The following is a 13998-nucleotide window of genomic DNA, read 5'->3' as shown; positions in this document are numbered from 1 at the left end:
GAGTTGAGGTTCCCCTCTGGCCGGAACCTCAGCTCTCTCGGCTCTGAAATCCAGAGCATCTATTTCTCTCACTGGCTTGTGCAACCTTCTTCTTCATCTGTTTCAAGGCTCAGAGTTGGCCGTAGTGATAAATAGTAAGAATTGGGACTAATGGCCATAAACATTGATGGAAAATGACGTTCTAATTCCCTGGGGAACTCAATTCTGCATCTGCTTCAGTCCAGGAAGTAAAGGAGTACAAAAGAGGCTCTCACCCCAGATTCTTTTTCCCCACTCTGAAAAGGTGAAGCCTGGGTTGAGGAGAACTTTCCTCTCCCACGACAAAAGCTGAAAACTTAAACCCACCTTGTGCCTAACCACCAGTCTTTCTGGAAAACGTTCCCCTCTTTGTCTCTTTGTATTTCCCAGCTATTGGAACTGGAGTGCTCAAAGAAGTACCTGACCTTGTTTGTCAGATGAGAAACAGAAAATGCTGACCCTGAATTCTTTGATTTTCTCCCGCTGCTAACCTAGCAGTACTGCATAATCTCAGACACTTCAGCAGCCTAGGCAGGCTGGGGGTATAGAATAATGAGTGCATATAGCTCCTTGACCAGAGCCTTCTCTTCCCTCTGGAGGGACGGAGGCCTTTAGCAAGGAGTAAGCACAAAAGGGAGTGATATGCAGGCGTGGCCAGGATAAAGGCCAGTTTCAGCCAATACTGTTTGACTTGCTAGTTACTGTTTCTACTCAGAATGGCTTTTCTGCTCTGTTGTGTTATCTTCCTGCCACTAATTTTGTCGGAGGAAGAAAGTGAGCCCACAAGGGCAGAGGCAGTATCTCATTCATTTCCAGAACTTAACACAGAACCTAGATTTAAAGAGGCAGAGATTGTGGGGAGGACATCTTTTGCAAATTTGAAAGCTTTTACTTTCAATTTGCAGAAGAGAAATACCGGTTTGAAGATGTTAAGAGACTGGTTGAAAACAGAAAGCTAATCAACAGCAGTGTCTCAACTGGGCACCTTTGTAGATAAGCAACAGAATACAACTCTGGCATATTTAACCAAGAATATCATTTATTAGAGGGATATAGAGAGGATGGAAATCTAGAAACCCAAGTCAGAAAAAACTCCCGTCCTAATAGGAGTTAGGACAGATACAAAGAGATCAGGGATTTCTCAACCATCTCACTTAGGAGTCAGTTTATGCCAACATTATTTACCATCTTTGCCATCACTCTGCTTAAGATGGTCCATGTCCTAACAGAAAGTTTTGTTATAAAGCAGAAACTAACACACCATTGTAAAGCAATTATACTCCAATAAAGATGTTAAAAAAAAAAAAAAGGAAGTTTTGGATTGGCCAAGCTCACTTCCACATGTCCACCACTTGGAGAGGGGTGGGCAAGACACTATCTCCAAGACTTAGAGTCCCATCAAGTCAACATACAGTGGGGAAAGGAAATTTCCCCCAAAGAAAACGGGGTGTTGTTAGAAAGAGAGAACGGGTGCTGAGTGGCTACCAAATTTAAATGTCCACCAGGTCATGAACATTTGAGACCAAAGTTTGCATTCTTTCTTTCCCTAGACCAGCATGGTATAAGCAGAGGTTCTCAACCAGTGGTGATTCTATCGTACTAACCCCAGAGACATTTGACAATGTCTAAAGACTTTTTTGTTTGTTGGGAAGAAGTGTTATTGGAATTTAGTGGACAGCAGCCAGAGATGCTGTTGATAATCCCGCAGTGCACAGGACAGCCCTCCACAAAAAGGAAGTACCCAGCCCACAGTGTCAGCAGTGCCACGTTGGAGAAACTCTGGTATAAGCAAAGACAGGGAACTGAGATAATACACTGCGTGTTTAAGAAAATTCAATCATTTAATTTGGTGAGAGTATGGATTACATATAGAAAAGTTGGAGGTGGGGGGAAACTTAAAAACAGAAAGTTTCAGACCAGATTTTGTGGGGTCTCAAATCACAGGCTAAGTTGTCTAGACTATGTTTAATAGGACTGGGTGCTTTGTACCCCCAAATTATATCTTAATTGCCTGGGCCTGGCAGATGTCTCTATTTACTGTGGAGTTTATCTCTAGGAGACATTTGGAGCACAGGACTGAATGCCATGAGACTGTCAATGACAAGACCCCACCGGTGTGCCCTTGTCCTGGGCAAACTCTCAGGGTCCGTCCCAAGAGTTTTGCTTCTCTGTGCTTCTTGCATCTCTCCAGTATATGATTTCGGAAAGGTCATTGCTTCTTAGTGTAGATGTTCCTGCTAAGAGATTAACACTATTATCAACATTCTTTCAAGTAATGTAGCTACCAAATGATCTTTATTCTTTCAGAACCAGCTGTTTTTAAAATAAACATATTCCACTGGTTCCCATTTTTTTTCACACCTCTGAAATCAGGATGTACTTACAATCAATAGTATGTCCCACTTTAATCAGTAGCACTTTTTTCTTTGGGATATATACCATTATGGAGCTTAAAAGCAATGGCACTTTAAATTCAACGAAATATAATATATTTATTTTCCTCTCATTTGTCACTGGTTAAATTTTATTCATACACATTTTAAAGGACTGGTTGTTGGGAGTGTATGGGGGTATTAGGATCGAACTCTGGCAGAATGCTAAGAAATATACAGAATATTATGATGGAACTGGCCCTTCTCTGTCATCATTATTTTATAATTAGAAATACGGCTCTTATGTTGAACAGAAGAGGTTTTGTAACATGCAGCCATCTCCCCAGTGGGAACATCCAGGGCCTGCCCCCAGTGAAATGTTTCATCTGTGTTTCAAAGCCTTTAAAGAGTATGTGAAAGAAACGTTCATTCAGGTCAAATTGCGTTGGCATATGCTTTGGGGCTGTTCTTATTTTATACAGACTTCCTTGGTCCATCATTAGATAATTGTATTTGTACAAAGGAAATGGAGTAAAATTTCCTTCTGCACCCTTTCTCTGTTTCTCATCTTTATCCTCTAAGAGGTCTTCCGCCATTCCTTTGTCATCCCCATACATCAGGAAGATGAATATGTAATGACATCCACCCTCCTGCAATGTTATCAGCCTAAAAAGCAAAGGCTTGAAATAAGACTAAAGAAGAACTGGAAATGGCTTAAGCAACTGTGAATTTCCAGGAAATATTTATGAGCTGATTTAAATACTAATGAGCTGGTAATCTGACAGCAGCAGCAAGAAGACGAAGATACAGGAGCGCAAAGTCTCAGCTGAGCCGTGGGCTGTCTCCTATCTACAAAAGCTGTATAGTAGAATGGCCACATTTTAAGCCTCATGCTAAACAGACATTTCTAAATCCTGTTAAGTGAGAAATTGACATTTTCCCACTAATTTCAATTTTTTATTTCTGCCATCCTACTTACCAGTGAATTTGAATCCCATCTTTAAAAAGGTATCTGGGGCCTGAATGTAAATATCACTTCATCTAAACCTTTTATCTCAGTGACTACTATATTAGGAAAGACGCTTTCGATTTCCTTTTCTGTCCACTTGAAGAATCTGCCAAATAGCCTCTCCTTGCAAGTTCCGATGCAGCAGCGTGAACGATGTCTCCAGAGTGTAGTAAGAGGTAAGTTATCCAAAAATGTCTCCTGTCCCAGCCTGACTGCAGAAAATACTTCACTTGCCTATGGGTTAGAAAAGATAAAAACACTTGCTATTATAATAAAGTAAATTTAACTTCCAAAGAGCTTTTTACATATATTGCCTTGGGCCTGAAAATCTGCTGACTTGATCCAAAATAAACAACTGGCTCTTGCATTTCTAAACCATAATTCAAAGTTCCACACACAGAATTGCTGTTACGGCTTATTCAGCGGGGATTTGGGGGTGGGGGATAGAGGGTGCAGGGGGCATTTTTCCTAACATGAAGATGCTAAGGCAAGGAGAAAAATAGGAGGGGCATACCAGAGAGTCTCTGGAAAACGAGTCATCTTTAGAATTGGGGGGCTGTAAATCCCAAAAGTTAGACAGCAGAGAATCGGGTCACATCATCTAGAAACCTTGCACACGTTGTGCTGCCCCAGGGACATGGTGGCTAGAGGGCCTGGGACTAGAACAACATCAGTGAGATACTCACCTCAGGTGCAAAAATTAAGGCAGCACAAAAAAAAACCCTCAATAATCAAGAAAAATACTATTTTTATGCAATATTTTTAAAACTCAAAATTAATGCAAAAATAAATAATGAACAAAAGAGCACAATTTTAAATAAAAACAGGATTCAACAATGCCATGCTAAGCCATGTTGGAGCCTGAGGCAAAAGGAATAAGATACACCCCTATATAAATGGTTTAATGTTTTTTTAAATTTTTTTTCAGAAATTGATTGTGACTATATTACCGATAATTTGCTCTATTAAATACAGGAAAGTGAAATTATAAAAAATTCTGCTTGGAGTATAAATCGCATGTTTAAACTTAAAATAATGTTGTGAATTTTTATACACCTGCTTGAACGTTCTGGTCAGAACTCTGCTGTGGCAGCGCTGCACAGAGCTGGCCCAGGAGACATGTTAAATACGTTAATATGCGAGGCTGAGTAACCAACCTGAAGACAATGTTAAGAACTCTTGTCAAAGGTGCTTTGTATTTGTGTGACTGGATTTCACGATATGTGCAACACTTGTGGACCACTGTATTAGGATGCTACAATTAACAGACAACCCACTGCTGATTACTTGACAATGAAGAAAATTTATTTTCATCTAACAGGAAGTCCAAAGGAAGAATGGCTGCAAAGTGGTGAATTCAATAGCTCAGTGACACCAACCAGGATTCAGGTTCTTTTCATCGTTCTGCTCTGCCAAAAATAGCAGTCGGCTTTACCTTTGGCTGGCTCGTCTCACACATAGAAAGTGGCTGTCTTAGTTCCTAGAGCCCCATGTAAATCTGACAATGCCTTACAAAATGGAAGAAGTACTGTTTTTTCCCTTTTTGGTCTCATTTTAAGACAGAAGAAAACTTTCTTAGAGGCCTTCCTGCAGAACTTTCCCACATCTCATTGGCCTGAAAGAGGTCACAGCCACCATTGAGACCAGTCCCTGAGAAGAGGAATGGCAGGCTTATGTTAAGGAAGATTTACCCTAAGTCACATCATGGAGGGCTAGTCACCCAAGCAAAGTTAGGGTTCTGTAACAAGGAAAATGGAGGAGATAGCTATCAACTGGGCAGCCAGCAGTGTCTGCTACAAATACCAATTATGAGTGGTCAGACATTGGGTAGAAAATACATCACAAAACTTTGTATCAGGCAAATCATTCATCATTACAGGAAATGACCGTGATGTCATGTAAGACAAACTGCAGAAATCTTTAATGAAACTACATAGTTAGATCCATACCTCCTAGCTGGCAGCAGGAGAAATTCCAAGTAGATCATAGAATTAAATGTGAAAACTTCACTACTATTAAATGAACACATTGGAGAACTCTATTATAATCTTGGAGTAGGAGAAGGCTTTCTAATTATGACTTAAAATCAAGAAGCTGTAAAGGGAGGAAAAAAAATTCAGCACGGAATGAAAACACCAGAAATAAAGCCAAAAGATAACTGATTAACTGAGGGGTGGGGATTGTAACTCATATCTTAGACAACAAACTAATCTCCCTATTGCATCAGAGCTCCTAGAAATCAATAAGGAAAAAAAGTCATCAACATATAGAATAACATAGAATGATAGGCAAAGGAGGTAAACATCTAATTCACTAGGAAAAAAACCCAAAAATGTCCCTTAAACATATGAAAAGTTGTTCATCTTATTGATATTAGGAAAAATGAAAATAAAAACTATCCTGAGATGCCATTTTTCAGTTATCTGATCAGCAAAAGTGTGGTAACACTCTACTGACAAGGTTGTAGGAAAAGAAAGAGCCTGGGAGAGTAAAAATTGGCATAACTCCTATGCAGGACAATTTGACAGTATTTGTTAAACACCTATACCCTTTAATCCAACAATTATGTTTCTGAGAATATATCTATGGATCCTACAGATTACACATTCTACAGATCTGTTTGTTTACCTGCAAAAAGATTTCTCAGGGCTAATATTTAACTGGAACACATAAAGCCCAACTGGCTTTATGGAACACATAAGGCCCAACTGGTTAATTCATGGCCAGTATCTATCCTAAAAGGTTGATGTCCTGGATGTACTGAAATTTGAAATTTTAAAATATTATCCCTTTGGGTACGAAGAAGTCTATTGTTTTGTAGAAAAGTACTGGAGACAATCCAAACAGCCAACGAAAGTGGACTAATTAAATAAGCTTTGGTGACCCATACAATGGAATATTATGCACCTGCACAAAAGAATGAATGCATATCTGTAGGTAGTGATATGGAAAGTTCTCCCAAACCTGAAGTTAAAAAAAAAAAAGCAAGGTGCTGATCAGTATGTATAATACTCCAACTTTTGTATGAAAAAGAAAAAAATAGCTATCATAATATATCAAAAAGATGCATAGTTATATTTGCTTATAAAAATATAAAGAAACTCTGAAGGCAACACTAGAAAAATAACAGTGGTTACCTGTATTGAGGGGATGGCAAACTGGGAGGATGAAAGACAAGGATAAGAGGAAAATTTTTCACTAAAAATCATTTATTTTTCTTTTGATTTTGAACTATGTTAATATATTTATTCAAAAGTTCAAATAAAATTTATTAAAAATCTGTAATTGTTTACTGTTGCCTACAGTTCCAGTTCCAAATCTTTAACTTGGGATTCAAGACAAATCATAAATTAGCTCGAATCAACATTTCCATGGCGAATTCCTACCAATTTCTCCTCACCTCTACCCGCAACCCCTGCCATCCACATACACACAAAACTGCCTTTCCTGGATCCTCTCCCTAAAGATAATCACTGTTAACAGTTTTCACTTCAGAAAAAAATATAATATGCATATGCCTACATTTATATTAGCCACATAACATTTTTGGAAAATTTTACACCTGTGATCATGTTTTTATTTATTACATGTTTTAAAGATTTTTCTGTATCATGAATTTTTTTTCCATTTATTTATCTATTTTGTAACCTTTATGTATCGATACATATGGCTTTTTTTAATGGTTAGATAACATTACATCACATGGATACATCATAACTTAGTTATTTTCCTTGCACATTTAGGTTGTTTCAATTATAGTTGTTTGTACAAGCTATGCTGCAATAAATATCTTGGCATATTTTTGCCATAATATCAAAGTATAATTGTTAGGCAAGTGTTATGTGCATTTAAAAGTTTGATTGATAGTGTCAAGTTGCCTTCACAAAGGTTATATCAGGGTTATATCAAAGATTATGCTTTCAAAATATGAAAATACTCCTTCTTTCCTCACTCTCTCACCAATATTATTTTGAAACTTCTAAAAGTTGCCTGATAAGCAAAAAGTATTCTTTTTATGCTTAATTAGCATTTCCTTAATTATGAGAATGAGCATGTTTTTATATGTATATAGGAATTTGTATTTCTTTTTCTGTGAACTGTCTATTCTACTTTCATGGAGTCAAATGAAGCCATTTCTTCTCTTATGACTCCAGGATTTAGAGCTTTGTTTAGAAAGACTTCTCCACTTCCACATCTCTCTCTCACACACACATAGAAATTCTCCTATATTTTCTTTAGTCTCTCGTATGTCTTTAAATGTTTAGATCTTTAATCCATCCAGACTTGACACGAGTGAGAGAGAGGTAGTATATCCTAAAATGAAACATTGTAACTTAATTTCTTTCCAAATGTCCCAATACAACCTCCTGTACAATCTATACCTTCATTGATTTTAATTACAATATTTATTATATACTCAATTCCCATAGGCATTAGGTCTTGTCTATTCTGTTCTATTAATCTGAATATCTCTTCTCACCTAATACCACAACATTTAAGTTACTGTAGCTTTATAGCATGTTTTTCATCTGATAAGGCTGGTCCCCGCCACATAAGTCTTTCCTTTTTTTTTTCCCCAAAAGAGTCTCAGCTATTTCAGCACATTTAATCTTCCAGATGAACTTACAGGTTAATTTGAGGGAAATAATATTTTTATAATATTGAGTCTTTCTGACTGTAAGTCCAGTGCTCAAAATGTCACATGAAATCATGAGATAATTACTTAGCGAATCTGAGACCAGATGCTTATGGACATTTCTGACCAGATTAGTTGTGTGAGTCATATGAATCTATGGCATAATTGTGCAATTCTCCTCTTTCTTGTGTAGACCCATGAGAATGACACGGGTATCAGGAAAACCAGGCCCAGAGCAAAAAAATAAACAGTCCCTGCATATCCTTCAGGAATTTTTTAATAGAAAAAGTAATCATTCACATCCTGTCTACAGTGAGAGTGGAGCTCCAGTCACAGTCAATTCTGCTGCTCATGTGTGCTGGAGGCTGCGTGCGTCTTGGGTATAGAATTCCTGGCTTGTGGCCATAACCAATACAAGAATAAATGCCATTTAATTCCCCCCAGCTGTTCCTGGGGCCCTCCGTGGGTGGGTCTGCTGAGGGGTGTTTCATTCGATTCACAGGAAAAAACGTGCCCCTCAGTTGCTTTCACAGAGCCAGATTTACTAAGACTTTCCATACACACTACTGTGGGGGGAGGCCATGAAGACTGCTCACAGCACCGACCAACCAGCCCAAGGTGTTCTGCAGGGGCTCTGACGGTTTGCTGCAATGCTCTAAACTTGCACTTCATTTCACACTGAAAAACCAGTGCTTTGTGTTCAGTGTAAGATCTTCCCAATGTGTGAGGTTAAGGAGACATCTTTACCTATCTAAATAAATGAAGCATTGGACACGATTAAATAGAAATTACACTTTACATAGTATTAAAGGTGACATCCATCTATGTAAATTAGTGTAACAGAAGAGAATGTAATGTTCCTAATCCAAAAATATAGATCTTCTTTGCTTGACATAGGCTACTAAGTTGATATTTTGTAGTTGTGTGTTTAGGTGCCACTAAAGTAATTTTAGTTTCTGCAAAGAGTAGTCATTTCCCAATTCATATCAGATAATTCCAGTGCTGTAGTTCAAAAAGATACTTCTTCCCTTGAAAAACAAAGGCAAGGGACCCTGTATGGTTTGCTCTTTTGTTGTTTTATTTTGTTTTGATACATCGCAAGACTATGATAGAAGGTTTAGGAATTGTGCACCATGTTCAAGGTTATACCAAGAGAGGCTAATGGGGCCAAAACCATGTGACATAGTAGGGTTGGAGGTTCTTTGGGGCTGAAATATGGCTGAATGAGCTTCGAACAGCCCCAAACCAAGGGTTCCCTCCATTTTTGCCTCTGGTAGGCAGAAACTATATGCGGACTAGACGGACAGAGAAAGAATCCTTAATGAGAACACACTTAATACAAGGTACATATTTAATCATAGTTAATCTGCACCAGACCCTGCTTTGATAACTAAGCCTCACTATTTAGGTTAGCTGTATGCATTTTAACTCATTCAACAAACTCAGTTCCAACATGGGAGATCCGTAGGCTAGCCAACCCATGTTTTAGGAAAGGAAACGTATTCACTGAGCGCCTACTGTGTTCCAGACCTTTGTTACATAAGACTGCTGTTCACAGTTCCTAGCCCACCATATTAGCTTTTCAGTATTTCAAATTTTTATTGTTACATATTTTTAAGTATTCAATTAAGAAATACATTGCATAATCTATAATACTTAGAGAAAAGAAAGTTGGAAATTTCCCCAAAGGAGACGTTTTAAATACATAAAAGAATATCTTCTGAGATCTACATGCTGCAATCGAAAGGGTTTTAGAATGTTTCTCAAGCCCTACAGTGCAGCACATCATAAGAGGGGATCTTCCTTCCAAGGGACATATTTCAAATAGCAAATAACAAGGTGCGGTGCTGGGGAGAGACTGGCTTGGATATGGTTGACTCGGATGTGGTTGATTGAGTGCTGCTCACCATGCATTCAATCTCATTCTCTGTGCTTCCCCACAGCAGAGACTGGAAAACTGAAATCTACATTTTCCAGACTCTCCTGATGCCAGAGTTCTAGATGCCTCGTGGGCTCTGGTGACCGGATGCACTTTGATTTGATTTGGAGTTTGGGAGTGAGACTGAGAGCCTCTTCCTGTGACTTTCTGCTGACAAACAAGGTCTCAGTGTGTCAAGAAGCAGGTGGTGGCTGGACTCAGACTTCGAATTTCTGGACTCCAGCTTTAAGGGGCTGGAGAGGAAGTTGTGTTCACTATGGCAGTGCTTCCTGGTCGCTAGAGCCCCACTACAGCAGTGTGTTCTTAAACGCAGTATTGCAGTGGCTGCCGCTGATCCCTGCTCCTCCAGCCCTTCCAGTGGTTTTAGAATTATCTAACGCCCTGTATAAAATTTGTTTCTACTTCAAATACCCAGAGTTTTCTGTTTCCTTCACTAAACCCTGACTGATGCAGGAGCTCCTTAAAAGTTTCCCGAGGTCTTCTGAATTTAAATTTATATCCCTAGTAATGAAGTATCAGCAAGAAGGACATAAATAAGAGTTTAGTATATTTAAATCACTTACTTATAAGCAGTCTAGTTCTAGAACAATTAGAAGGTGTAACAAAGTACCTTCCTTTTATTGTGCATTTACAGTCATTACTCCATTTAATCCTTACAGAAACTCCATTTTACAGAAGAAAAACCAAAGGTTTAGAGACCTTAAGAAACTTTTGTTCCGCAACGTTGTGGTATACAGAATAATGTCCTGCAACCCTCCCCCAAAGGTATCCACCTCCTAATCCCTAGAACCTGTGACTATATTACCTTACACGGCAAAAGAGCTTTGTAGATGTGATTAAGTTATGGATATTGAGATAGGGAGATGAGCCTGACTCATCCAGGTGGGTTCAAGGTAATCACAGGAGTCTTGGTAAGAGAGAGGCAGGACGGCCAAAGGGGGAGAAGGAGACGGGATAACCAAAGAGAGAGACCTGAAGGTGTCATGCTGCTGGCTTTAAAGATGGGGGATGGAGCCATGAGCCGAATGCAGGAGGCCTCCAGAGGTTGGGAAAACAGGGAAGCAGATTCCGCCCTGGAGTCTCCAAAAGGAATGCAGCCCTGCTGACCCACTTTATATTTCTGACCTCTAGCACTGTAAGAGAATAAATTCTCTTGTTTTAAGCCGCTAAGTTTGCGGTAATTTGTTACAGCAGCAACAGGAAACTAGTACAAACATTTAATAAATAATTATTGAGATCCTATCATTCAGTGCTGGGATGGTTGTAACAAAACTAAGTGCCTGTACTAATATTCCAGCTTGCATTCTTGCCTGGAGTTTAGCAGAAGCAGGACCCAAGCCCAGGCCTGTCCATCTTGCGAGCCAGTGCTCTTAACACTGTACTCTGCCACCCTCACCATACCAAGTTCAAAGCAGGTGCCCAAGTCTGTGCCCTCTTTTAGTCTAAAGGGATCTCATGAGTTTTATTCCTAAATGGATTTTGATAAGTTGACACAAAACATCTTTTCTCATTTGTAGGGACCCGGATGATTCTCTTCCTTTTGAGAGGGCCACTGTGGTATTTTCTGCAAAGAAGGTTTCCCCTCCCCCAACCAAGTACATTTCTAGATCTTTGTTTCTCAAGTCTTTTTCTGCATATGGGGTGCTTGTTAAAACGTCCAGCTTTTAGAGTTCTAATCCCATACATCTGTGTGGAGCCTGAGGATGTGCGCTTTTACAGTGAAGGTGATTCTGAGGCACATCAGGGACCTCACCTGTGAAATACTGTTTTCTGTAAAATTATAGAAGAGCCTTACTTTCTGAATCCTTAGAGACATGGCTTCCAACATTCCAATCGCCTTAGTTCTTCTAGCAGGGTTTCCAGCTGACATTCTTTTCTTGATAACACATGTTTTGCAATGGCATTGGAAAATAACGGAATCTCGCACTGACTAATAATATGGGTTGTATTGTTTTGTTTCTTTGTGGTACAGTAATGCTACTAGAGTTCTCTCTCTTTTTGATATTATTATAAGATTATTAACATTTAATATTACTACTACTAAAAAGGCATGTTGAAATAGTCAGTGCATTTCAACATTCTCAGACATACTCCAGTAGGATTGGATTTTTTTTAATGCCATTTAAATTCAGTTGCAGATTGTTTCACTGAAATTGCCACTTACTGGTCTGTGGTTTAAAAATTCCTTCTAAGTGAGAGCTCAGAAGCCAACTTCACTTCACTGAAAACTACAGATTATACTGGCTTCCTTTCGATATTTACAATATTTCACTGAACCAGAGAATTTTATTGCTGCAACTAGCACCAGTTATCCAACCCGGCCCCACCATTTTGCAAATGAGGTTTAAAGGAGGGAAGTGACTTGCCTAAAGTTATACAAGTAGTTAAGGGACAAAAGTGAGATTAGCAACTGCTTTCCTGATTCCTGGTCTATTCAGAAGCTCAGTCACTATAATTTTATTTCTAAATCCTCTTATGGTACATTGATTACTTCCAGTGTAACTTAATTTTTTATAGTGGATAATCTGGAGAAGATAAATTTAAAATGCTCATATTTTTGTTTTGCTATTATTTTCTTTGAAGAGATAAATTCAAGACCTCTTCCACGTGGACCCCAATGTCTTTTTCCCCTAGGTATTCATTATTTAAAATAGGATCATTAAGGACTTAGAAAATTTTTTGTGGATCTCTACTGTTAGCTTTGTCTTGATAACTCTCCCATTCAAATAAAAACAATCTCTACTTTGTTAGCTTTGTCTTGATAACTCTCCCATTCAAATAAAAACAATGTCTAGGGAGTCTGAGTGAGGCCTGGAGCACACCAACCTCACTCCGTTTAATGCACCATTAAGCCCGTCATATCCAGCCCTACCCCCCAAATCCTCTCTGCCTTAGCAACAATGAAATGGGTTTCATACAATTGACTCAAGTGAAGTTCTTTGAACAGTTGTCAGGGTGGGAAACTCAACACCCCAGAAGAGTGATAACAGAGATGGTAGCATAACAGCTGGGGGCATTGTACTGCCAGCCACAAGCTGAAATAATGTGGGCCTAACTCTCAAGTTACCATTACTCTGATTTGGATCCAGGAGCAAAAAGCCTAGAACAGTGAATACCTGATTCAGTGTGAAACTCAGAGATACCCAATCCCCGGTCTCATCAGTATAACAAATTGACCCCTGAAGTCTTCCTATTTGCTAATTCTTCTGGCCTAAATGCCTTCCCTGCCGCCCCACCCACCCACCCCCACCCCCCGCCAGTGGAAAAGCAAGGGGAAGACAGTGCTGACAGGCAGGGCATTGGATTATACCCAGCAACTGGCTATCAAATGGTAGAGGGAGCCCTCTTTCTATCAAAAGAGGAAGAAGAGAGGTGGGGAGGGGCACAGGGCACAGGGCAGCTACTACTGCTCCGAGCTTACCTCTGTCCTGTTGAAGTCACGTTTCTAAAACAGCCATGCAGGACTTCCTGTCTCAGCTCCGACATGTAAAAAGCCATACTCAGAGATTATCTTGACGTGAAGCAGAGCAGGAAATTGAAGTGGGACAGGGAGTTCTCATTGTGTCTCTTGGCAGCAGGGCTGACAACAGTCAGAGGTGGAGGTAGTAATTTTGTGGGAGAGGCTTAAGATAAGTGTTGTGTGTTTTCACGTGTCTTTTACAGATTTTCAGTTCGGGCATGAGAAACATTGGGTTGGCGCTTCCATTTATTGTTGTCTTGAATTCCAGCCCATCTGGGACAAAGTAGTCTTGTTTGGTTACATCCCACTGGAAAATTAGTTCAATGTCTTTTTCTTCCTCCAGGACACAGATTTTCTTTGTAACAATTCATTCATTCACTTGTTTATTCTTTCAACAAACAATTATTTCTATGTATGATACTTGCTAGGTTCTTGGGATATAGGGGTGATTATAGCTGCCTTCATAAAGCTTAAGGTCTTGTGAGGGAAGCATACAATCAAATAAGTCATGACAATAAAGTGCACTAAGTGTTACAGTAAGGGACGTGAAGGGATGAGTAGCTG

At 39.3% G+C, this 13998-nt stretch overlaps 1 long non-coding RNA gene across 1 annotated transcript; it reads right to left on the bottom strand.

The window, feature by feature from the left end:
• Positions 1-1912: 1912 nt before the first annotated feature.
• LOC132518177 (uncharacterized) lies at positions 1913-13492 on the bottom strand. Its single transcript, XR_009539873.1, has 3 exons — positions 13396-13492; positions 3370-3633; positions 1913-2255 (listed from the first exon to the last, which is right to left on the bottom strand). It is a non-coding gene; the product is annotated as an uncharacterized LOC132518177 (long non-coding RNA).
• Between the last annotated feature and the right edge of the window lie 506 nt (positions 13493-13998).

Source organism: Lagenorhynchus albirostris, chromosome 3 (assembly GCF_949774975.1).
Source record: "Lagenorhynchus albirostris chromosome 3, mLagAlb1.1, whole genome shotgun sequence".
Taxonomy (NCBI): Eukaryota; Metazoa; Chordata; class Mammalia; order Artiodactyla; family Delphinidae; genus Lagenorhynchus; species Lagenorhynchus albirostris.
The sequence above is the reverse complement of the archived record's forward strand: the minus strand, read 5'-3'. Positions and strand labels throughout refer to the sequence as shown.